The sequence below is a fragment of the Triticum aestivum genome, chromosome 7D (assembly GCF_018294505.1).
Source record: "Triticum aestivum cultivar Chinese Spring chromosome 7D, IWGSC CS RefSeq v2.1, whole genome shotgun sequence".
In the NCBI taxonomy this organism is placed as follows: domain Eukaryota; kingdom Viridiplantae; phylum Streptophyta; class Magnoliopsida; order Poales; family Poaceae; genus Triticum; species Triticum aestivum.
Window position 1 is genome coordinate 372,347,813 of NC_057814.1, and position 26,014 is coordinate 372,373,826.

General features: G+C 46.4%; 2 long non-coding RNA genes across 3 annotated transcripts; both read left to right on the forward strand.

Annotated features, from left to right (window-relative positions):
• The first annotated feature begins 3,457 nt into the window (after window positions 1-3,457).
• Window positions 3,458-4,887, forward strand: LOC123165351 (uncharacterized). Its single transcript, XR_006482936.1, has 2 exons — window positions 3,458-4,082; window positions 4,170-4,887. It is a non-coding gene; the product is annotated as an uncharacterized lncRNA (long non-coding RNA).
• Window positions 4,888-6,424: 1,537 nt separating this feature from the next.
• LOC123167649 (uncharacterized) lies at window positions 6,425-11,417 on the forward strand. Of its 2 annotated transcripts, XR_006484023.1 has the most exons (4): window positions 6,425-6,733; window positions 7,198-7,269; window positions 7,347-7,528; window positions 11,325-11,417. It is a non-coding gene; the product is annotated as an uncharacterized lncRNA (long non-coding RNA). The 2 variants fall into 2 exon arrangements; XR_006484022.1 differs by lacking the exon at window positions 11,325-11,417 and having other exon boundaries at window positions 6,426-6,733; window positions 7,347-8,601.
• The last annotated feature ends 14,597 nt before the right edge of the window (window positions 11,418-26,014 follow it).

The window sequence follows — 26,014 nt, forward strand, 5'->3', positions numbered from 1 at the left end:
GAGTTATTTTACGTTATGCTTAAACTGCTATGCTATACTCGTAGACGTGGATTGGTTGAGTGTATTCATGACAGATGTGAGAGTTGTTAATTAATGGTTAACTTAAGGTGGCTACTTTAATACACATCTGGGTGGATTGGTTGAGGCACCCTGGAGCAATCCAGCGCTGTCCTGGGATATCCCGGAGTACCCGTGTGATCATCCTATGGTTCGCCACCCAGGCTCAAAGGGATCATAAGATTATTCATGCTAGAAACTTCCGTGTGCAGCCACAAGCAATTATGGGCTCTGGCATAGTTGAGTAAGTTGTGGGAATCCTTTCCATGATGGGCTAGATGATGTAGGGGATTGTAGGTGTACCGGCCTATCTATCGGTTAAGGGGACCTCTTCGGAAAGACTATGTCTCGGTCATCCGTTTCTCAAACGCCATGTAGTGCGAGAAATATAACAGAGGAGATCGAGTCTTGTGGGGAAAGTGCGCAAACCTTTGCAGAGTGTACAAACTAATCATGGTTAGCCGTGTCCCCGGTTATGGACATATTGAATATCTGGTTCTTGAATTATTGATTTGATCTCATCACTCTTAATTTAATTTGCTGGGTTATTAATACTGTTTAATTGGGATTGAGTTGGAGGAACCTTCTCAATGTTTATCAACCAACTTTGTAGTTAAATAAAATATATTCCTTTGCAGTAGGGTAAAATTGGCTTTTCGCAAAAACATGGTAACCATAGAGCCTCCACCAGCCATATATGCATGTAGTGTTAGCATTTATCTTGTTCATTTCTCTACAGTGTTATTTTGCCAGCATATTCCATGTGTTGACCCGTTCTGGGCTGCTACGTATTATGTTGCAGACTTTTCAGACAAAGAGTAAGGTGCGCTAGGTCCTTGTCGTGCACTCAGCTATGCCGTTGGAGTTGATGGACTCATTTACCTTCGATGCTTCCGCAGTTATCCTATTTAGATGGCCTTAAGCCATATTATTGTAGTAAGTTCTCTTTTGAGACATTTCGATGTAATAAGTGTGTGATTGCGCTCTGCTACAAATCCTTCCAGTACCGTGTGTGTCAGCATTACCGATCCAGGGATGACACTTATGCACAGAGATTTGACCGTTTGAGGTCGGATCGCTACATCATGGATTGGGAGAACATAACCATAGGATTTCTATTCCAAAAAGTGGAGCCAGGAGTAAACAGAGAAACCATATGATCTATTTGACACATAAATGGGTATAGATGACCAACCAGTTGTCCGTCGTCGTCGGAGTCGTCGCCGGAGTGGTCGTCGGAGTCGTCACTGGGGTCGTCACCAGAGTCGGTGTGGAACTCCGCCTCCGGCTGTGGAAGCTCGACGCCGTCGACGACGTCAGGGTGCAGCAATAACTCGCCGGCGGTGACGGCAACCTCTGTCTCCATCTCCATGCCGTGCTCCGGTGCTTTAGCAGCCCCAGCGTCGCCACTCCCTCCGATGGGGCGCTTCGGTGGCATCCTCATACACCGACGGCTTTGAGGACCGAGAGCGGCGTCGAGGATGCAAGCGGAGAGAGAGGATTGTGTGTGTGGCGAGGATGGGGGGTGGGACCGCTCGGGCGCACCATTATTATGGAGTAGTGTGAGTTGTGGGAGAGAGGCGGGCGATGGTCAAACTGATGGCTTGCCTGCCGGTGGGCCTGCGCACCAGACTGCTGGCATGCCTACCAAAGTTTCACATAGCTACTCGCACGCCTCCTGATGACACTGCGCAACGAGCCTGCCTCCGTCAATTCACACACCTGCACGCACGCCTCCCGGTCTGCCTGCGCGGTGGACTGCTCGCCTGCGTCCCATCAACTCACGCCTGCTCGCACGACACACGGGTCGCGCGGCAGCACGTATATTGTTTTTCTATTTGGATAATTAATGTTGTCGCTTTATTGCTTAACCGAAGCATGGCACGTATCCATTGTTGGTCTAGTATTGGTGTCCATATGACAACACAATAAGTTTCATGAACTTCAAATAAGTTTTGGATGTAGTAGAATTTAAAAATTAAGATTCTCAATGTTTGAAATTTGTTGCAGGGGGAGTGAACATGCACCCAGTGAGACACATGTGTTTTTGCAATCCATTTAGGTGCACTGTCACGTGTGCATATAGCTCAAATTTGATTTTTGCACATTATACCCATAGAAAATCAATCAATTAATGTACTAAAACATCTTAATGATCTCTGTAATTTTTTTGTAATTAAGACGTCCCTCCTTTGGTAACATATGTTCACCGCGGGATAATTAATTTAACATGCATCGTAGTTGCGGTGGATTCGCAGTGTGTGTGGGTGTGTGCGTCTGGGGGTGGCGGGTGGCTCGCAGTACACTACGAGTTGTGAGCCACCGTGTGGGTTGGCCTTTTTTATAGGCAGGCCGGTGCCACATCAGAGTCGTGAATTCGTTATTTAAAACATTACACAACCCTTTCATACATACATGTTTTGGCCACATGCATTCGATGGTTGTCCTACACGACACTCGATACTCGTGTGTGATGCTTTCTTTGGGCCCGCGAGGTCGTCGTCAATCACTTTGATGAACAGACGGCAGTGAGGTTAATTTGACCAGCAAGGTAGAATCTTTTTTGTTTGTGTTATGGTGGTATATAGTATGCGTCGAAGAGGTGGGAGGGGACTAGCATATATACTATACGTACACGTCCATGAACAAGTACACCTCACTCAGTCGGGACTTTTCGGTTTCCGAGGCACGTGCCACATCAAAATTGTGAAATTGGCTATTCAAACATCACACAACACCTCTTTGGGCCACATGCATGCACGCGGTGGTTATCCTAGCTAGGACACTCACGTGTGACGCTTCCATCTGTGGGCCCACGAGACCATCGTCGATACATGCATGCATCACTTTGACCTACATCAGGAGAGGTTAATTAATTTCACCATCGATGAGGATTCTTTTGGGTTGTACATATGACGGCAAGAGCATATAGTATGCGGTGAAGAGGGGGGAAGGGGACCATCATATGTAGTATGCTTCATGAACCTCGCTCTATGTGGGTGCATGATTTATGGTTTTTGAGGCACGTGACACATCAAAGTTGTGCATTTTTGGTATTCAACATATATATGTTTGATCCACATGTAAAGCGGTGGTGGTTGTCCTCTCGCACCCACTTAAACGGTTATCAGCGATATCGATGCTTTCCATCTATGGCCCGCTTGGTCCATCACTACTTTTTGCCTGAACAACACAAGAAAGGTTAATTTGACTTAGAAGGGGATTATTGTTTTCTATAGGATGAATATATTGTAATAACACACTTAAGACCTTATTTTGCTAACACCTACGCTTATTCTGCTAACACCTACGAACCACACACGTAGCTACACACTAACGATGACAGAACTGCACTGAACAAAACCCCTACCCCCACCTAATCCTATCGCCCCCTCCCCACTCCCCTCACCGAATCCTATCGTCCCCTCCCAACTCCCCTCTTCCCTGCTCCACGACCCACGCCGCACCACCTCCACATCCCACCCTGCCACCGCACCACCTCCCTCCCCCGTGCCGCCGGACCCCCTCCCTCCCTGCACCGCCGCACCTCCTCCCACGCGCGCCATCGCACCACCTCCCGCCCCGCACCACCGCAGCAGCTCCTCCTGCCGGCCACCGCTGCTACCTACTAGCACGGGGAGGGAGTGCTCCGCCAGGCTTCCGTCGGCGAGATGGGGTGTAGGAGGTGCATCCACCTCCGTATAGCACTTCGGCGCATGGATCCAGTCGTCGCCCTATCAGATCCAGCCGGCCATGTTCCCCTGCAGCCGAGGGATTTCGAGCGGCCGCCCCCAGCCCCAGCGCCGCCGAGGGCAGCCGTAATCTCCCGACACGGTGGCCTCCCTGTCCCCGTTCCGTGCGGATCCAGTGAGTCCCGCAACCGGCGCCCCCAACCCCAGAATCCTTGCCGCGGCGCCGCCCTGGAGGCGTTGCAGGCGCTGCGCCCTGCTTCCCCCTGTGACTCTCCGAGGCTGGATGGAGCGGGAGGAGCTCCACCTTGCGTCTCCCGGGTAGATCCATCACCGGTAAGGCTAAGCCATGGCCACCCCTCCTCCTCCTCCCCTCCTACCCCATGCCCCCTTCTCCATCTCACCCACCACCATGATGTGCAGGCACCAGGAGGCCACCTACCTTCCTCTCTCGATCTTCTCTGCAGCCGAGCACAAGGAGCGCCTCCCAGTGAGCACGGGCTTCGGCCGTGGGATCTCAACCCTCCCTCTGTCATGGATCCTCGCTGGGGCAGCATGGTAATGCAGTCCGGCATGCGCGCGCGTGCAGCACGATTGTGTTGGCGAGGCAGCTCGTGTAATTCCTTCAGCTAGTGGAGCGTTGACCTTTAGTTCAGAAAGAAAATGTTCAGATTTTGCCGATGCAGTGCGGTGTGAAATTCAAATGTGTGTATGCTGGCGTCAACGAGCCTCCGGAAGTAGCTCTCTGCTCAACTTGTTGCGGTTCCCTGGCGGCGGGAGGGAAGTGCACTGCTATAGGGTGCTCTCCTTTACGGGGGCAGGCGGTCAGCCGCTGCGGTGCAGCTCAAAAACATGTGCCAGACGGTTCGGTGCTTTGGCCAGGATGGCGACGAGTGCTGCTCCGGGTCAACGCCATTGTGCCTCCTTCTGCCGAGTGCAGTACTCACCTCACCGCGCTGTAGTCCGTATTTCCAGTGCATGCAGCTCGCAACCCGCCAATGTACCGTCTAGCAAAAATTCTGCAGTGCACTTGCCCATGAGAAGTTCACTTCTTTTTCTAATGCACTTTGTTTCGTTTGTGGCTCTCGTAAACATGCATAGAAGAAAAGTAAAAAAAATTAAGTGCAGCTCACTTGTTTCATTGCTGTAGTGATCTTCTATCTCCGAGCGGTTCACTATGTTGCCATGTGCAAAAACAAAATGGAAGAAAACAAATTGGAAAAGGTTGATTTTTTTAATGCAGCTCACTCTGTTGTTTGTGTGCAGTAGAAAGAAAATTGGAAAAGAACAATTGATGCAGTACACTCACCTCGTCCCTGCAGTGCATACTCATTGATAAAAAGCATTACGGAGGCGATAAAAGAAAAATAATGTGGTTCACTTTTCATAGTATTGAGGTTCACCAACGCTCGACATGAAGTGCACTCCACCTCGTTTGGAAAAATTTACGTCCCACAAAAAAATAAATCATGAAGTGTACTTGCCTGTCCGATGAAGTGGGAGTTTTAGTCTAAAGAAGTGCACTGCATCTCGTTTGGTAAATTTACGTCCCACAAAAAAGAAATCATGCAGTGCACTTGTCTGTCCAATGAAGTGCGGTTTTTAGTCTAAATAAGTGCGGTCTTCTGTCTGATGCAGTACGGCCCGTTTACGGTAGTCTCGAGGTTCACTTTTCATAGTCTTGCGGTTCACCAACACTCGACATGAAGTGCACCCCACCTCATTTAGGAAATTTTACGTCCCACAAAAAAGAAATCATGTAGTGCACTTGTTTTTCCGATGAAGTGCACTTTTTAGTCTAAAGAAGTGTGTTTTTCTTTCTGATGCAGTACATACGACGATTTTGGTGTCGCGAAAAAACAGTGTCCGCATTTCGTTAAAATCAAAATTGCTCCTAAATCGTAAGGAATCAGAGAGAGTGTTCTATATAAAAAAGTTGCGCCTCATTGATATCTTTCCAACGGCGTATAACTTGGATCATTTCGACCAGCGGTTTGTAAAAATTTCGCGAAAAACGGCCGCTGCCGCTCGTCGTCAGCCGCACAATTTAAAACATTAACTAAAAACCGTAAGGAATCTCAAAAACATTTTAACACATGAAAGTTGCGCCTCATCCGTAGCTTTCCAACGGCGTATCATACGCCTCATTGCGACAAACGATTAGAAAACTGGAGCGAAAACAGTACCGCAAATTTGAAAAAAAATTGAAAAACATAATTCCGCGATTTAGTAATTTTGAAATTGCTCTTGAACCGTAACGAATTAGAGAAAATAGTAGATATGAAAAAGATGCGCCCCGACGATATCTTTCCAATGGTGTATCATTTGCTTCATTCCGGCGAGCGGTTTAGAGAAATCACGAAAAAAGGCTCGCTGCCACTTGTCATGGGCCGCACCATTTTCAAAACTGCTCTTAAACCGTGTGGAATCTCGAAAAGTGTTCAACATGTCAAAGTAGCACCTAATCCATAGCTATTCAACGGTATATTACACACCCGTTTTGACTAATTGTTCAAAAATTAGAGCAAATAAGGTAAAGAAAACACAGAGTGCAATCTTTTGCGACGGGAAGTTCACTCGTATGAGTACTGCAGCACACTTGGTTCCACGCTGTAAAATTACATCGGTATGTATGTAATTTTCCGTAACGCTTGACTCGAAGCTACCCCATGTTCCTGTCCACCCCACTTCCCCATCCCTTTCTCTTTCCTGAGTAAAAAAAAGGTTGCGACGATTCGCGTCTATCGACAACGAACAACACGGGTGACGGCGGCGTGGTGCTCGGCGAATTGGGGCGGCCTGCCTGGTGGAGCGCTGTGCTGCTCGCCGGGTGGTCTCGACCTAGGGTGGTTGTTCAGCGAATTGGGGCGGCCTGGTGTGCGGCGTCTGCCTAGGTCTAGTGCGGCGCTGTCCGCGAAGCTGTGGCAGGCAATTGCGTCGGCAGTACTGTTGTTTGGATTGAAATTTGGTTTGGTGCACGAGGGGAGGTGAGCAACCCCAATTCTAGTGATTTCCATTTCAAAATTCCAATTAGCTTCCACTTAATTAAGTTGCCCTTTGTCATGTTCTTCCCAAGTAGATAGTTTGATCTCTGATTAGTACCTGGTTCGCTCAATAAAACTAGGAAGAAGAATCTGGTAGGTCATGTTACTTAGCTTTTGACGAGTGGTTCAGATACTAGATTTTCTATGTTGTTGGAGTTATCTCGAGGCGATGTTGGGTTTTATTTTGCACGTCTTGATGGATGTTGGGAGTCGTTGCCGAGAGTACGCAGGAATACGATCATTTGTTTGTTCAAATTGGGAAACCTAACAAGATACAGAAGCAACCAATGAAATTTCAGTTAAAGAAAGCTGTATCAGCTCACCTTGGTCTTTTCTGCTCAGTTCATCACTAAACTCCTTTATTCTTCCATGCTGCTCGCTGGCACTTGGTATATTATGCTAAGCAGTTCTTGTAAGAGCTGGTACTCAGAAGACTGTTGCTTTTGTTAAAGCAGGGATCGAGGCTTTTGTCAAAAAAGGTTATTTTCATTTTACAGTATAAGCTTCCTTGTGTTTGTATTCTTGTACTTAACACTATTTGACTGCATTTTCTCAGGAATACTCCATTTTTTCACGGTGGTGGGTGGTCGTCGATCGCAGTAGGCTTACCAGTCGTGCAACATCTCTTGTAGTCCTCGTGGCCAGGTTACATTGACCGTTGGCTTGCTTGTTGATGTGGTCTGCATCTCCTCCCAGCAAGACGGTCGTCAAGCAGGCCTTAGCCGCTGGAGCTCTCAAGTATAGCCCTCTCTCCATAAATTCGCAGGAGTATGTGTCTAATTATCCTCCCAATATGGTTTGATTTAGCAAAGAAGTATAGTAATTGAATTTAATAGATCATGTCCCAACAGGCATAGGCTAACTAGGTATTGCAGTTTCAATTTTTATCTCCTCCCCCAATTTGTTAGTATTAGTTATAGCTGTCCTACAAGCTAAATACTCAAGACCGTAATATCTTTTTGCCCAGTTGGTACATAGATCGTGTCATTATTAGTTTACTTTTTGCCCAGCATGTCCATGGTTGATGGTAGAGTGTCCACCACTGTCACATAGAATGCACATCTTGCCCAAAAAATTTGCTTTCTCAAAAGATGAAGCTCTTCAATTATGAAACTGAAAAGACTTAGTGACTTAATTTTCTGCCGAAAAGTCTCAATCTTTATTGATGTAATGCCCCGAGACCGACGCTCCAGATGCCTTTCCTGTTTTGCGTGTCAGCTCTGTTATTTATTTGTTTGTTGCATTTCATCATAGCATCATGCACATTGCATCTGCATGTTTTCATAAAGTTTGCATCCGTTCGTAGTTGCCGCGTCCCTCCTCGCCTCCGTTGACCTTTCTCAGTCTAGCCGTTCTTTTGTGGTCCGGCCGTTTGGCCCTTTCTGCACAGTGCACTGACCCCCTCGTGCGTGTCCGAAACTTCCCCGAACCCGACCCGGATTGTGTTACCGGTGGGTCCGGATCGTCTCCTAACATCTATAAAACATCTCCGTTTTCTTATTTAGACTCCCTACCTATTTATTCTCGACCGCCCGATTACGATCGGACGGACCGAGTTAACCCCTACCCTAATTCCCTACCTATATACACCGCCTAACCCTAAATTCTAGGGACTTGTCCCATCCTCCGCCGCCGCCAGCCGACAGCCTCCCTCCAACCTCGGGATCTCCTCCCGATCCAACTGCTCCTCTCTTTCCGCGCCTAGCCATCCCCTCGATCCATCCATCCAGTCGATCCAGCCACCTCCTCGATTTGCAAACCCAGCCAACCAGAGCCAGCACCCCACTCGATCCACCTCGCCGGTGCCTCCTCCTCCAACTCCGATCGGGAGAGGAGCTCCCGATCTGAACCTTCCTTGCGCCTACGGTTCAGCGCGCCCGCGCCCAAGCTCCTCCCCTGCCCCGAGCCGCATCTGCAGTTCTCCTCCTCAAGCAGCGCATCCCCGAGCGAGGAGTGCTCGATCTGCTCGTGCTAGAGCACCTCCATGGAGCCGAGGAGCTCCTGCACCTTGCCTCCTCCGCCTTCATCGAACTCGCCACCGGCACCTCCATCCTCGACGGCCTCACCACCATCTCCGGTGAGCCTCGTCGCTCATCCTCGTCCCGCTCCTCTCCTCCCCTGTCTCTCCCTTCCTCCCCGTGCTTCCCTCTGTTCCTCACATCTCTCTCTCTCTTACATGCCCATGGACAGGAGACTGAAGCCCAAGCCACCGGCGGCCTTCCTCGCGCCTGGATCTGGAGTTGCCGCCCCGGATCGACCTGTCCCGCGCCCGTCGTCGCCTGGCGCCGCCAAGTCCCGCTCCTGCCTCTGTTCGAGAGGAGGCTGCAGTCGCGCAGCCGGGTTGACAACTCCTCTGCTTCGGCTCGTCCCGTGTCGCCATCCACGTCCCCGCGCGGCCCGGTCCGTCCCGGCCTACCTCTCCACCGCCTGGGCCTTGGCCCATGGTGACCAGCCTAGCCGCCCAGCAGTTTTGGCCCATGTAGTGTTTTTTCTTCATGTCTGCGATTTTAGCATTATCCAGAGAACTGCAGTTTTACAGAAAAACCCTCAAACATCATGCATATAATAACTCTTTAACAGTGCATCATATGTAAAAACATTATATATATGAAAAATGCTTAGATTTCTGTCTAGTTTCATGTTATGCTATTTTCATCCATATTAAAATGTTTAAACTTGCTGTTTGTTTAATTTTGCATAAATGCCATGCTAAAATGTTTTATTTCATAACTAAATAACCGTAGCTCAGATTTAAATGTTCTTTATATGTAAATGGGGTAGAAAAATGCATAGATTAACATGGTGCACTTTGTTTGCTGATTAACATCATTAAAATATGGTTTAGGGCAGAACAGTACCAATTCCAAAATATGCATATGAGGATTTTCCGGAATTGTTGTTTGTTGTTCCGGCCTCATTTAAACTTGCCTAAATAGTTAGTTTACTTATACTTCACTCCTTGCCATGTTTAATGACATTGAATATTGTTGGGTACATAAACGAGAGCGAACTAAATAACTTGAATGTGGTGTCTCGTCAATATGCAAGTCGTTGCATATTGAGCTCCACTTAATTTGTAGTGTTGTTTGTGCACTTTGCCATGCCTCACTAAACCGGACATGCATCATACTTGATTGTGCATCATGCCATGTTCATGTGATGGTTGTTTACCATGTTGTTTGCTTCTTTTCGGTGTTGCTCTTCGGGTTAGTTCCAGTAACGTCGCGTTTGTGAGGATTCGTTCGACTTCATCCGTTGGTCTTCTGCATGGACCCGTTCTTCTTCCTTGCGGGATCTCAGTCAAGATGACCATACCCTCGAAATCACTTGTATCTTTGCTTTGCTAGTTGTTCGCTCTATCGCTATGCTGCGCTACCTACCACTTGCTATATCATGCCTCCCATATTGCCATGTCAAGCCTCTAACCATCCTTTCCTAGCAAACCGTTGTTTGGCTAAGTTACCGCTTTTACTCAGCCCTTCTTATAGCGTTGCTAGTTGCAGGTGATGTTGAGGTTGGTTCCATGTTGGAACATGGATATTTTGAAATATCACAATATCTCTTATTTAATTAATGCATCTATATATTTGGTAAAGGGTGGAAGGCTCGGCCTTATGCCTGGTGTTTTGTTCCACTCTTGCCGCCCTAGTTTCCGTCATACCGGTATTATGTTCCTTGATTTTGCGTTTCTTACGCGGTTGGGTGATTTATGGACCCTCTTGACAGTTCGCCTTGATAAAACTCCTCCAGCAAGGCCCAACCTTGGTTTTACCATTTGTCACCTAAGCCTTTTTTTCCCTTGGGTTTTCGCGAGCCCGAGGGTCATCTTTATTTAACCCCCCGGGCCAGTGCTCCTTCGAGTGTTGGTCCGAACCGAGCAGCCTGCGGGGCCACCTCGGGGAAACTTGAGGCCTGGTTTTACTCGTAGCTTGACTTATCCGGTGTGCCTTGAGAACGAGATATGTGCAGCTCCTATCGGGATTTGTCGGCGCATCGGGCGGCTTTGCTGGTCTTGTTTTACCATTGTCGAGATGTCTTGTAAATCGGGATTCCGAGACTGATCGGGTCTTCCCGGGAGAAGGTTTATCCTTCGTTGACCGTGAGAGCTTATAATGGGCTAAGTTGGGACACACCTGCAGGGTATTATCTTTCGAAAGCCGTGCCCGTGGTTATGAGGCAGATGGGAATTTGTTAATGTCCGATTATAGAGAACTTGACACTTGACTTATTTAAAATACATCAACCGTGTGTGTAGCCGTGATGGTCTCTTTTTGGCGGAGTCCGGGAAGTGAACACGGTTTGAGTTATGCATGAACGTAAGTAGTTTCAGGATCACTTCTTGATCATTTCTAGCTTCGCGCCCGTTGCGATGCTCCTTTTCTCGCTCTTATTTGCGTATGTTAGCCACCATATATGCTTAGTGTTTGCTGCAGCTCTACCTCATTGCCCCATCCTTCCTACAAGCTTAAATAGTCTTGATCTCGCGGGTGTGAGATTGCTGAGTCCTCGTGACTCACAGATTCTACCAAAACAGTTGCAGGTGCCGACGATACCCGTGCAGATGACGCAACTGAGCTCAAGTGGGAGTTCGACGAGGAACGTGGTCGTTACTATGTTTCGTTTCCGGATGATCAGTAGTGGAGCCCAGTTGGAACGATCGGGGATCTAGCATTTGGGGTTATCTTATTTTCATTTGGATTTGACCGTAGTCGGTCTATGTGTGGATTTTGGATGATTTATGAATTAATTTATGTATTGTGTGAAGTGGCGATTGTAAGCCAACTCTCGTTATCCCAATCTTGTTCATTACATGAGATTGTGTGAAGATGACCCTTCTTGCGACAATACCTACAATGCGGTTATGCCTCTAAGTCGTGTCTCGACACGTGGGAGATATATCCGCATCGTGGGCGTTACAAGTTGGTAATCAGAGCCATCCCCGACTTAGGAGCCCCTGCTTGATCGAATCGCTGGCGTTGTTGAGTCTAGAACAAAAATGTTTTGAGTCTTAGGATTATATATATCGGAGAGTAGGATTCTTTTTACTCCTCAGTCCCTTCGTCGCTCTGGTGAGGCCTCCTGACGCAGATGTTTTGACTTTCCTCTCCTCAAATTTCAATAAAAAAATTAGGATCACGCGGGTATCTTGGAATCGTTCCGATGGTTTTGTGACGAGAACATTGTTCTTGGTGCCTCCTGACATTTAGGGGTTGTGGCAGTGTCCCGGGGAATTGAGCTCCGAGGTGTTGTCGTCACAATTTTATCGTTGCAGTTCTGGAATACCTGAGTTTCGCCGACATCGAAAATCTCTTTTATGCAGTTATTGGTGAGATCACCTCGACGCCACCCAGTACTGGGGCGGGAGTTCGGGAGTATTGCCATAACTCGTATAACGGATGCTTTTCGAAGGTTGAGGTAAATGATTTTCGAAGATTTCTTGGTTATGTGTTGAAGGATGGATACAGCTGGATCTAGGTATTGTTAGTTTGGGTGAGATATATTGTGTCCCCTGTATCCCCAACACCTGATTGCATAACCAGAAAGTTTCGGGAGTTTATAAGTGGGAATTCAAGTAGCTTCTAGGATATCTTTCCGACAGATGCATGATATGAGATTGGGGTTCAACGTCTAGTGGTTCGCCTTTCCACGGTTGGTTTTACAGTGGTTTCGTAGTGTCTTAAAGAGTCCTTGGCTATGCCGACTCGGGGACGCTTCGTATGTCATGTGCACTGCCTTGTACATGATGGTGCTGTGCGATCGAGCCCGTGTGGGCCCCATCACGAAAACTTCGGGCGAAATCTCTATCATGTTTGTTCCGGCTTATTCCGCAAGCCAAATCCTTTGTTTTGTTTTAAGTTGTGGTATTAGAGTTGCTTCGAAGTCAAATGTGGATTCCATACCTTTTCTAAGTGGTGTTCTCATATTCCAATGTAGATACTAATCCTTCTTGATCATCGAGATTGCCATCTTAACTCTATTTCCAACCGGTGCGTTTCTCTTCGAGATGATCCCATCATTCTCCCCATCCGCAAGATCAATTATAAGTTTTCTCAACGGTGTTTATTCCATCTGCCCCAAGTTGCCTTTGTTTTCCCGCCCTCCCACCCTCTTTCTTCAAGGACTCAGATTTCTTAATCATGTATCCATCTTATGGATGTGAAGTTTCTCCATTCTTTTCCATCAATGTTCTAATCCGCTGATTCTCAGGAAGATACTAACGGAGCTTCAAGTTCATCATTCTCTTTTCTTCTCCGGTGGATTCAATTCAAGCTTTGTTGATCTTATCCTTTCCTCGTTTCAAATGTTTTCTCATGCCGGTGCATCTCTTAATCATTCCCCGCTTGCTATTTATTTGTTCCGGTGTACTGAAGATATTGCAGGAGATTCGTGTTTTCATTCCTAATCCGTTCAAGCTATTTCGAGTTTGTTATCTCATTCAAGCCATTTAATTCAACCAGTGCAATCTCTCTTTTAAATCGTTCAACGGTGTTTCTTTTGAGTGGGCCCTAACCCACAGGTCTTTTCCCAGGATCTTACCCGACTCTTCTAATTTTCCCGGAGCTATTCCAAATTCTTTTCGAAGTTTGACGTAAGAATGGGTGATCATCAGTCATATGTCTTTCTCCAAGATCTTTCAAATTCTTTTCATTGTTGGTCCAACCTTTCTAATTTTCATTCTGGAGTGCCTCAACAATTCATGGTGGTGTTTCTCATCGTCATTCTCGGATTTTGAAGACCGAAGAAGAGTTTCCTTAAATCTTGTCCATTCTCTTGAAGATGTGTGGTTCTAACTTGTTGCCATCCTCTCATAATTGTTTTTGACTGCGAGAATTCTTTTCACCCATCCGAAGCAATTCGGGAGTCTTTTCAGTTTGATTCTCTGGAACTCATCATCTCAGAATTATTCATTCTCAACTTTCAGATCTCATTCTCCAAATCTTACCGGTGCATCGTTCAAATATCCGCTAATTAGTTCATGATCTCTTCGTTCTTATGTATCTAAATTCTCTAAAGTATCTTCATTCTTTTTATAATTCTTCCCGGTGAATTGTGCCTTTGCTATTTTCATTTTCAGTTCTTACGGTGGTTCGTTCAAAGATTCCTCTTCCTTTGTTACCGTATCAATTCATTCATTCTTCCCAAATCCTACCGGTGGTTCGTTGAAGACCTTCCCAAGTTGAGCAATATCTCTCTTCAATCCTTTTTCAACGAGAATAAGTAGTATGCCAAATCCGTTGCTTGTCATCAATCTAATTTGGTGAAGGATACGCATAACATAATTCTTGTTCTTGTTTCATCCAAGTGATTAATTCCTTCTTCCGGAGTTCCAAGTTTTTTCCGCATTATCTCGTCGCGAAGCCCCATCTAAATCGTTGCAAGGCTTCACCTTGTGTTTTCAACTTCTCTCTCTTTCTATCATCCTTGTTTTACCGGAGTTCTTCATGGAAGGTTCACATGGTGGTTCGTTAAGGATTCTTTTCATTCTCCAATTGTTCTTCAAGATTTCTCTCGAAGTTATGATCCGTCAAGCCATACTTCAAAATAAACATGGTGCTCAACACATGTTTTGTTTTGAGGAGTTCAAGTATTCTTCCTCTTGCATTCCAAAGTGCAATTCTTTCTACAATATCTTTTGAGGTGGTGTTATGTCATTTTGACAGTTTCATTCATTTTTCATGATTCACATGTTGTCAGGAATGAGATATTTTAAATCCATCAATCTCTTCATTGGAGTTATCTTGGGTTATATTTCACCTAAAGCTTTCTTCAAGGATTGTTGCTATTTATGGTGCTTATAAATGACACAAGTTCTTCATTTATCCTCCGGTGAAATAAGTTTCTCGTCTCCTTGTTCATATCAATCCAATCTATTGTTTCCGTTAGTGGCAGAATTTCACCTCATAGCTTTGAGAAGTTTTTCCATAAGTCCACTACAAGCTTATTCTTTTCGTTGTTGGTTTTCCAACAACTCCGTTCAATCCTACTTCGTAAGGATGCCCTTTAAAATTCATTTATGATAGGAGATGTTGGTTTCATTCTTCGTTCTATTCACTCCAACTATCTAACTATCATGCATTGTTTCCGGAGGCTTTGTGATGTTGCTCTCTTCACCCATCTCCTCGTTTTGTAAAGATCGTGTTCTTTTTCTTGCTTATCCATCTAACCGGAGTGTTGTGTTTTCATTCGAGCTCTCTCATCTTATCAAGTTTTGCCTCCTTCCTCAACCAGAGTGCGGTCTGAAATCTTTCTTACCCCTTGTGCCATTTTTTCAATAGTTCCGGAGGCAGTGTGTTATTGATTTCTCAAGTATCATCCCATCTTCGCAAGTTCATGTTAATTCCTTCCATTTTCAGTCGGAGTGTTGTCCAAATTATATCATTCTTAATCCTACTCTATCTTGTTTTAACCGGAGTGGCTTCAAAATCTATCTTGTCCCTAAGCTCTTGGTTCTCATCATGTTCTTTGTTCTTCTCTGCTAACGCAGTGTTTGCAATCTCGTTCACCTCCATTGTATTCTTTCTTTCGATTTGTTCAACCTCTCAAGGTTTGTGGGTTTCACTCGTTTGTCAAAGAAGCAACTTTGTTTTACCTATTCCTCCCCCGTTTTCCCTCCGGTGCCATCCTAGATCTCGGGACGAGATCCTCTTGTAGTGGTGGAGTGGTGTAACGCCCCGAGACCGACGCTCCAGATGCCTTTCCTGTTTTGCGTGTCAGCTCTGTTATTTATTTGTTTGTTGCATTTCATCATAGCATCATGCACATTGCATCTGCATGTTTTCATAAAGTTTGCATCCGTTCGTAGTTGCCGCGTCCCTCCTCGCCTCCGTTGACCTTTCTCAGTCTAGCCGTTCTTTTGTGGTCCGGCCGTTTGGCCCTTTCTGCACAGTGCACTGACCCCCTCGTGCGTGTCCGAAACTTCCCCGAACCCGACCCGGATTGTGTTACCGGTGGGTCCGGATCGTCTCCTAACATCTATAAAACATCTCCGTTTTCTTATTTAGACTCCCTACCTATTTATTCTCGACCGCCCGATTACGATCGGACGGACCGAGTTAACCCCTACCCTAATTCCCTACCTATATACACCGCCTAACCCTAAATTCTAGGGACTTGTCCCATCCTCCGCCGCCGCCAGCCGACAGCCTCCCTCCAACCTCGGGATCTCCTCCCGATCCAACTGCTCCTCTCTTTCCGCGCCTAGCCATCCCCTCGATCCATCCATCCAGTCGATCCAGCCACCTCCTCGATTTGCAAACCCAGCCAACCAGAGCCAGCACCCCACTCGATCCACCTCGCCGGTGCCTCCTCCTCCAACTCCGATCGGGAGAGGAGCTCCCGATCTGAACCTTCCTTGCGCCTACGGTTCAGCGCGCCCGCGCCCAAGCTCCTCCCCTGCCCCGAGCCGCATCTGCAGTTCTCCTCCTCAAGCAGCGCATCCCCGAGCGAGGAGTGCTCGATCTGCTCGTGCTAGAGCACCTCCATGGAGCCGAGGAGCTCCTGCACCTTGCCTCCGCCGCCTTCATCGAACCTCGCTGCCGGCACCTCCATCCTCGACGGCCTCACCACCATCTCCGGTGAGCCTCGTCGCTCATCCTTGTCCCGCTCCTCTCCTCCCCTGTCTCTCCCTTCCTCCCCGTGCTTCTCTCTATTCCTCACATCTCTCTCTCTCTCTCTCTTACATGCCCATGGACAGGAGCCTGAAGCCCAAGCCACCGGCGGCCTACCTCGCGCCTGGATCTGGAGTTGCCGCCCCGGATCGACCTGTCCCGCGCCCGTCGTCGCCTGGCGCCGCCAAGTCCCGCTCCTGCCTCTGTTCGAGAGGAGGTTGCAGTCGCGCAGCCGGGTTGACCACTCCTCTGCTTCCGCTCGTCCCGCGTCGCCAGCCACGTCCCCGTGCGGCCCAGTCCGTCCCGGCCTACCTCTCCACCGCCTGGGCCTTGGCCCATGGTGAGCAGCCTAACCGCCCAACAGTTTTGGCCCACGTAGTGTTTTTTTTTCATGTCTGCGATTTTAGCATTATCCAGAGAACTGCAGTTTTACAGAAAAACCCTCAAACATCATGCATATAATAACTCTTTAACAGTGCATCATATGTAAAAACATTATATATATGAAAAATGCTTAGATTTCTGTCTAGTTTCATGTTATGCTGTTTTCATCCATGTTAAAATGTTTAAACTTGCTGTTTGTTTAATTTTGCATAAATGCCATGCTAAAATGTTTTATTTCATAACTAAATAACCGTAGCTCAGATTTAAATGTTCTTTATATGTAAATGGGGTAGAAAAATGTATAGATTAACATGGTGCACTTTGTTTGCTGATTAACATCATTAAAATATGGTTTAGGGCAGAACAGTACCAATTCCAAAATATGCATATGAGGATTTTCCGGAATTGTTGTTTGTTGTTCCGGCCTCATTTAAACTTGCCTAAATAGTTAGTTTACTTATACTTCACTCCTTGCCATGTTTAATGACATTGAATATTGTTGGGTACATAAACGAGAGCGAACTAAATAACTTGAATGTGGTGTCTCGTCAATATGCAAGTCGTTGCATATTGAGCTCCACTTAATTTGTAGTGTTGTTTGTGCACTTTGCCATGCCTCACTAAACCGGACATGCATCATACTTGATTGTGCATCATGCCATGTTCATGTGATGGTTGTTTACCATGTTGTTTGCTTCTTTTCGGTGTTGCTCTTCGGGTTAGTTCCAGTAACGTCGCGTTTGTGAGGATTCGTTCGACTTCATCCGTTGGTCTTCTGCATGGACCCGTTCTTCTTCCTTGCGGGATCTCAGGCAAGATGACCATACCCTCGAAATCACTTGTATCTTTGCTTTGCTAGTTGTTCGCTCTATCGCTATGCTGCGCTACCTACCACTTGCTATATCATGCCTCCCATATTGCCATGTCAAGCCTCTAACCATCCTTTCCTAGCAAACCGTTGTTTGGCTAAGTTACCGCTTTTACTCAGCCCTTCTTATAGCGTTGCTAGTTGCAGGTGAAGTTGAGGTTGGTTCCATGTTGGAACATGGATATTTTGGAATATCACAATATCTCTTATTTAATTAATGCATCTATATATTTGGTAAAGGGTGGAAGGCTCGGCCTTATGCCTGTTGTTTTGTTCCACTCTTGCCGCCCTAGTTTCCGTCATACCGGTATTATGTTCCTTGATTTTGCGTTTCTTACGCGGTTGGGTGATTTATGGACCCTCTTGACAGTTCGCCTTGATAAAACTCCTCCAGCAAGGCCCAACCTCGGTTTTACCATTTTCCACCTACGCCTTTTTTCCCTTGGGTTTTCGCGAGCTCAAGGGTCATCTTTATTTAACCCCCCCGGGCCAGTGCTCCTTAGAGTGTTGGTCCGAACCGAGCAGCCTGCGGGGCCACCTCGGGGAAACTCGAGGCCTGGTTTTTACTCGTAGCTTGACTTATCCGGTGTGCCCTGAGAACGAGATATGTGGAGCTCCTATCGTGATTTGTAGGCGCATCGGGCGGCTTTGCTGGTCTTGTTTTACCATTTTCGAGATGTCTTGTAAACCAGGATTCCGAGACTGATCGGGTCTTCCCGGGAGAAGGTTTATCCTTCGTTGACCGTGAGAGCTTATAATGGGTTAAGTTGGGACACCCCTGCAGGGTATTATCTTTCGAAAGCCGTGCCCGCGGTTATGAGGCAGATGGGAATTTGTTAATGTCTGGTTGTAGAGAATTTGACACTTGACTTATTTAAAATACATCAACCGTGTGTGTAGCCATGATGGTCTCTTTTCGGCGGAGTCCGGGAAGTGAACACGGTTTGAGTTATGCATGAACGTAAGTAGTTTCAGGATCACTTCTTGATCATTTCTAGCTTCGCGCCCGTTGCGATGCTCCTCTTCTCGCTCTTATTTGCGTATGTTAGCCACCATATATGCTTAGTGCTTGCTGCAGCTCTACCTCATTACCCCATCCTTCCTACAAGCTTAAATAGTCTTGATCTCGCGGGTGTGAGATTGCTGAGTCCTCGTGACTCACAGATTCTACCAAAACAGTTGCAGGTGCCGACGATACCCGTGCAGATGACGCAACCAAGCTCAAGTGGGAGTTCGACGAGGAACGTGGTCGTTACTATGTTTCGTTTCCGGATGATCAGTAGTGGAGCCTAGTTGGGACGATCGGGGATCTAGCATTTGGGGTTATCTTATTTTCATTTGGATTTGACCGTAGTCGGTCTATGTGTGGATTTTGGATGATGTATGAATTAATGTATGTATTGTGTGAAGTGGCGATTGTAAGCCAACTCTCGTTATCCCATTCTTGTTCATTACATGGGATTGTGTGAAAATGACCCTTCTTGCGACAATACCTACAATGCGGTTATGCCTCTAAGTCGTGCCTCGACACGTGGGAGATATAGCCGCATCGTGGGCGTTACAATTGACTTGTGGCTTCTTGCTATGGTTGATTTTTGGCTGTTACTAGCTTGTTCAGATGTAGACTATTGGCTTGCGTTCCCTTCATACTGACTGAAGTTCCTGTTTACAAACTACCTTGTGTATGATATTATCTTCAAAAAAATTGCTATACAAATTTTGTCATGGATCTAAATTATCATGTAAAGCCTTGAAGCTCATATTCTTATAGAGTTATGTTCACTTTTGTTTAGGACGATAAATCAGAAGTTTAAGGTTCCTTTGTTCTTGGTCAGAATTCAGAAGTTTAATGATTATTACCATGAAGTAATTAAGCTTTTCATGTCAACTGGAGACAAAGAAACCTACATGCTTCTTATGGCTACACATGACAGAAAGACCTACCTCTAAAGATTGGAGGATGTTCGCCAATATTTACAGATTGACTATGGAAGAAATTTTTACATGAAGGAAAAGCTTCGCCTCTCTGTCTTGTTTCTCTGTTTACTTTTGATTCATACCTGTAGCCAGCATGTTCATGTGATTTTACTGAAATTGGTACATCCAAACTTCGCTTGTTATAACTTCGGTTTTAAATCTTTTTTTCAGATTATGGTAGTAAATCCTCAGTCTACCTTCAAGTGTGATATATTCTTGTTTGTTGGTGGCCTCTACCTTCAAGTGAATGACAACAAATGTATGAGGGATAGAGAGAAATGAGTTTTCTGGAATATGTCTCCGTATTTTAGTGTATGGTGGGTACAAGTAGTGGTAGATTCAAAATTTAGACCTTTTACCAATAATCCGTAGCAAAATTTACGACTGCTGAGAAGAGAGGTGAACCTAAAGGCTTCAGTGCTATTCTTAGGATACTATTTTGCTTCCAGGCCATGGATAAGAATGGTTCAGTCCATTGAGGGATTGTTGAACATGTGAGAAATTGTTAAGCTGCTTGAAGACCATGTTCAAATATGTGTTTTTTTTGAAGAACCATGTTCAAATATGTGTGAGGGTACCATCCGTTCCTTGAGGTTGTTGATTGTAACGTGTTCTTGATGATAGATATGTTGTTCGGTTCTTTCAGATATTAATGTTGTCATCTCAATCAGCTCCGACCATCGGTTGGGCTTTTGGACTGTTACCATCACTGTAATGCAAATAGGAATTACACTTAGACCAATTTATAGGAACGCAGTCTTGTTGTACAAAAAAAGTCAGGCACGCCTCGTACTCACTGTAAAATTACAACAACGTTATTAATATTTTATAGTGTTATTTTGATGTGCTACACGGGTTCCTCACATGCAGGGTGTAATTTGTTGGCATGCAGAAAGTAATATTACCCGAATACCTTTTGCTTTTCGTAATGGAGACCGGTTCCTTCTTCAGGTCGTAACCTTACCTCAAGTGCTCTTGTTTTCTTATGTTTTAAAGGTGTGGTCGTGGGAGATGGCTGGGGTGAGGAATAAGAATTCCTCACCCAGGGTGATACACACACACACACACACACACACACACACACACACACACATATATATATATATATAGACACACACACATCTGGGCTATTCTGTTTCGCGTAACAGAATATTATTCTGTTACCCTACTTGAACTGACGTAGTTTATAGGTTGGACTGACGTGGTTTTCTACTTGAACTGACTTCCTGCGTGTACGACGGGCAGAAACAGGGGATGCAGCGTGGAGCTTCCGGGCGTTCTCCGGCGCGGTGCCGCGGGCCATTCGTTGCCAGAGGAGACATGTAAGGGGTTCCGCACGTGCGCGCGCTCACCTGGTCGTGTTTTGTGATCTGGAGTCACCGGAGGTGATGGCGTGGGCATTTGGCGGCGGACGTGTTTTGGGCGTTGGTGTTTACCGTGGTGTTCGTAGGCCTCATTCTACGTCCTGTTTGTTGTTTTGGATGTGATAATTATCGGTATGTTAGAGTTTTTGGAGATTAATTTCATCTGTAATTTCTGATTACAAGTTTTGGTGTTCTTGGTCGTTTTCCATGCCCGCCATGCAAATGTGTTCTTCTTTTTCTGTTGTTTTACTTTCGAATTGGCGTTGCAGGGAGAGATATGAGGATTGTATGAAAATATTTGTGTTGTCAATTTTGCTTCTTTGAGTTGTTTACCCCTGATTCCCATGTTATTTTGTCGTCGGCGGAGGTGGTGTATGGCGGCTGATTGTAGCCTGCGATTTCTTGTAATTTGGTCAAACTGTGTAATTAAGTTGCGTGTTTTTCAGTGTTGTTTGAATTGCTGCCGTATGTGTAGTTGGACTGCTCCATGTCAAAGTTGTCTTACTGTGCGTTGACATCGGAATAAGTATTTTCTACTGGCTACCTACCGATACCTCTGCACTTTGAGTATAAAGCCCGAGCCCTCTGTCGCTTTCATTCTACCAGCTGCAACCAAAGAAAAGCGAGATGGATCCTGAGCTGGGAGAGGTCACAAAGGAGGAGGGGGATGCCATCGATGTGAGGGCTGCAGTAGCTGAGCAAAGGAGGAGGAGGAGGCACAGGCACAGGCAGATGGCACGACGTGCTGCCGAGGAGGAACTGGAGGCAGACTTCAACAGACGGCTTGCGCGCGAGGTGATGGATACTTGCAACTCCAATGAATTGGAGCTTCTTTTCCTAGAGGGCAGGGGAAGGAACCATATTCAGATCATCAGTTGGGCTAGGGCGAGAGCAGCCACGACTCCACATCCATCCAGCAGGGCCAAATGGCGTCGTTTCTTTGATCGTTATGACTGAAGTAGTGAATATTATGTTTTTAAGATTTTGTTGTGAGGGAGCAGATGTTTGAATGACTAAATGAATTCAACTGTTTACCTCTGAATGTGTTGTTTTATCTGCATATGTTTGTCATGTGCACTTTGGAACTGCTGGTTTATCTGAGGTTGAACTGATTTGCGGTCAAATGTTGCATGACTTGTATGATAACTATTTCCTACCAGCTGGCTGCCCACCTGCCTATTTATTATTTTTATAATCTGCGAGTCTCCCTGGCTATAAATTCTATCCATCTATGTGTGGTGTGTGGCTCAGTCTCCCCCTCCTTTTTCTTCCTTCTTCCAGAATCAGATCTAGGTTCCTCCCTCTTCTCTCCGTTGTTTTCTTCCCTGTTCCTGTGTGTTCCATGGAGGATTGTTCATGCGGATGCCTGGCAAAGATGGCGCGCATAGCTGACGGCTGTGTGTACGAATCTGGTTTGGAGCTCACCCAGACTCAGCGCCGTGGGCAACTTTCTTGTCTGCTGTACAGCAACCATGGGTTTCGTGCACCCTATGTTTGTCGCTTGACGGTTGGGGACTTGAAGGAATCATGGGTATGTGTTTCTATTTGTTTTGTTTTCTACTTTTTTGTAGGTCTCTTTTTGAATCCCATGGACTGAATCTGTAGTTTACTTTTATCAATAGTTTGTCTATATTTTTTATTTGGTTTTGTCAGAATTTAACAGTAGGGATTTTTGTGTGTATTTGTTCATTACTTAACAGTATTTTATCCATTTTTGTATAATCCTTGATCTGTTTTTTGTCAGATGTTTTTACTGTAGGTGTATTGATATGTATATTTCTTCAGTTTAGTCAGTTCATATGACTAGTTAGTTTGGTGTTATTGTTTTGGTTCAGATTTTTCTCTTTTCAGTTTGTTATGCAAACCGTTCCTAGATCTGTGTAAAAATTCAGTTATGTCAAGTGTTCACTTTGTTTTGTACTCCCATGCCCATTTGCAGAAAATGTCACCCAGGATCAGGATTGTTGCTCCTAGTTCTGGGATACTGAAGATGGAGACTTCAGACAAAAATGGGTATCTGTTGATGGAAGTTGCCTACTACATCGACTTTGATGGTTGCATCAACCTAACTACTGGGTGGAAGGAGTTTGTGGCAGAGTCTGGATTTGAGGATGGTGATGTGGTTATGGTTATGTTCTCCAGGGAAGATGACTCTCTCATGTTCAGAATTTATGTGCTGTAGGTTTTAATGTGGCAACTGACGCCGGTTGTGAGATTTGTGTGTGTTTGATTATGTTGCAGTATTTTTTCTTTAAAACATTTGCATGTGAGATGGTTGAATTCTATGGTATTACCAGATGGTTTGGAACAATTTATGTAATGCTTTTCCTATTGTTTTGCTCAAGTATAACTGTTTTATTTATATATTCTTTATATTTGTACTGGAACATTTTATAGTTGAACTGATGGGCATCCTTTGTTTTGACTGGGATATTTTCATGTACATAGCTAGCAGACGGAACTATACGCTGATGATGTTTGTAGAACCCCTTTTGGGTTTTGAGTTTGCTGAACTTACATGCTGTTAATGATAGTACTGAACTATTTTAGGTTGTCAATTACCAATCAAATTTGTTTGCTGTATAGCATTTTTTCTTACTTTTTTACATGAATTTTAGAGCACATTTTTTCTTTTTATAGTTGAATAATGATAGTTCTAGTAATTTTTAAAATTAAAATAATTTAATCTTTGCTTCATAATACTATTTTTTACTTGAACCTTATGAATTGTAGTAGTTGAACTTTTTATAAAATTGTTTCTAAAATTTTTATTTACAATCTTCTACGTTTGATTTTCTAAAAAAAAAATATTTTTTATTTTTTTTAGTTCTTACCATTAACATGTGTTTGAACCTTTTACATTATTTGTTTTGAACTGATTTCTTGTGAGGTTTTTTTTAAATTATCTGCATTTTGTTTTTTTTGTCGTGTGTGATCGGCTGGAATTTTGTAATGGGGCGAACTACTGTGTTGGGCCATCCGCCTGAGTCGTTGTTTTCGGCCCAGATAGCTCGTCTGCGCGGCTGTGCAGCGCGGCATGCGTGTGCGCTATGGGTTTAGTCCCACCTCGCTAGTCGAGGGGGCTCTAGACCTGTTTATAAGCGCAGCCGAGGCTCACCGGTCGAAGTCATCTGAATACATACCTGAGCGCTTATACATGGCGCTCGCTCTCTCTCATGACCTGTGGGCCCTCGACGGCTGCCTTGCATTGTGCGGATTACTAGGGATTTGCCCACGGGCTCGAGTTCAAGTATCTAGCATCTTCAGAGCCTGCGCCGGTCCTTGGGCGGTCAATTTTTTTTGTTTGTTTGAATTTAGTACTTGACTCCACTAGTAACTTGGACTGCTACTTTTTTCTTTTTTTGTTTTTGTTTGTTTGAATCTAGTACTTGCCCCCATTATCTATCTTTGGGGGTGTGTGGGTGCGTGTAGGGGGAAACAAAATAACCGCATTGCGCCTGTCAAACGAGCGCACTGCCGCGTTAGCGTGAGGCCGAGCCAGGAACGAGCCATAGCAGGCGACGACGCGGCATGCCGCAGTGTCGCATGCGGAGGCGAGTCCGTAACATGACTTGCCCCCGCACCGCATCGCACCGAGGGGCATAGTTGTACTGACACACCTTCCTTGTATGGACTTGCCCCCATTATCTATCTTAGGGGTGTGTGGGTGCGTGTGGGGGGGACAGAATAACCGCACTGCACCTGTCAAACGAGCGCACTGCCGTGTGAGCGCGAGGCTGAGCCGGGATCCCGACCCCCTCCCCCATCCCGGCGAGGCCGAGCCAGGAACGAGCCGTAGCAGGCGACGACGCGGCGTGCCGCGGCGTCGCATGCGGAGGCGAGTCCGTAACATGACTTGCCCCCGCACCGCACCGCACCGCACCGAGGGGCATAGTTGTACTGACACATCTTCCTTGTATGGACTTGCCCCTATTATCTATCTTAGGGGTGTGTGGGTGCGTGTGGGGGGGAACAGAATAACCGCACTGCACCTGTCAAACGAGCGCACTACCGCGTTAGCGCGAGGCCGAGCCGGGGGGAGGGGGGAGGGACCCCCTCCCTCATCCCGGCGAGGCCGAGCTAGGAACGAGCCGTAGCAGGCGATGACGCGGCGTGCCGCGGCGCCGCATGCGGAGGCGGGGTCGTAACATGACTTGCCCCCGCACCGCACCGCACCGAGGGGCACAGTTGTACTGACACATCTTCCTTGTACAGACTTGCCCCCATTATCTATCTTAGGGGTGTGTGGGTGCGTGTGGGGGGCGGGGGGAAACAGAATAATCGCACTGTCGCGTTAGCGCGAGGCCGAGCCAGGGGGGACGGTGAGGCCGAGCCAGGAACGAGCCGTAGCAGGCGACGACGCGGCGTGCCGCGGCGTCGCATGCGGAGGCGAGTCCATAACATGACTTGCCCCCGCACCGCACCGCACCGAGGGGCATAGTTGTACTGACACATCTTCCTTGTATGGACTTGCCTCCATTATCTATCTTAGGGGTGTGTGGGTGCATGTGGGGGGAAACAAAATAACCACACTGCGCATGTCACATGAGCGCACTGCCGCGTTAGCGCGAGGTCGAGCCGGGGGGAGGGGGGTCGGGACCCCCTCCCCCATCCCGGCGAGGCCGAGCCAGGAACAAGTCATAGCAGGCGACGACGCGGCGTACCGCGACGTCGCATGCGGAGCCAAGTCCGTAACATGACTTGCCCCCGCACCGTACCGAGGGGCATAGTTGTACTGACACATCTTCCTTGTATGGACTTGCCCCCATTATCTATCTTAGGGGTGTGTGGGTGCGTGTGGGGGGGGGGGGGGGAGAGAATAACCGCACTGCGCCCGTCAAACGAGCGCACTGCCGCGTTAGCGCGAGGCCGAGCCGTGGGGGGAGGGGGGGTCGGGACTGTTGGAAATATGCCCTAGAGGCAATAATAAATGGTTATTATTATATTTCTTTGTTCATGGTAATTGTCTATTGTTCATGCTATAATTGTATTGTCCGGAAATCGTAATACATGTGTGAATACA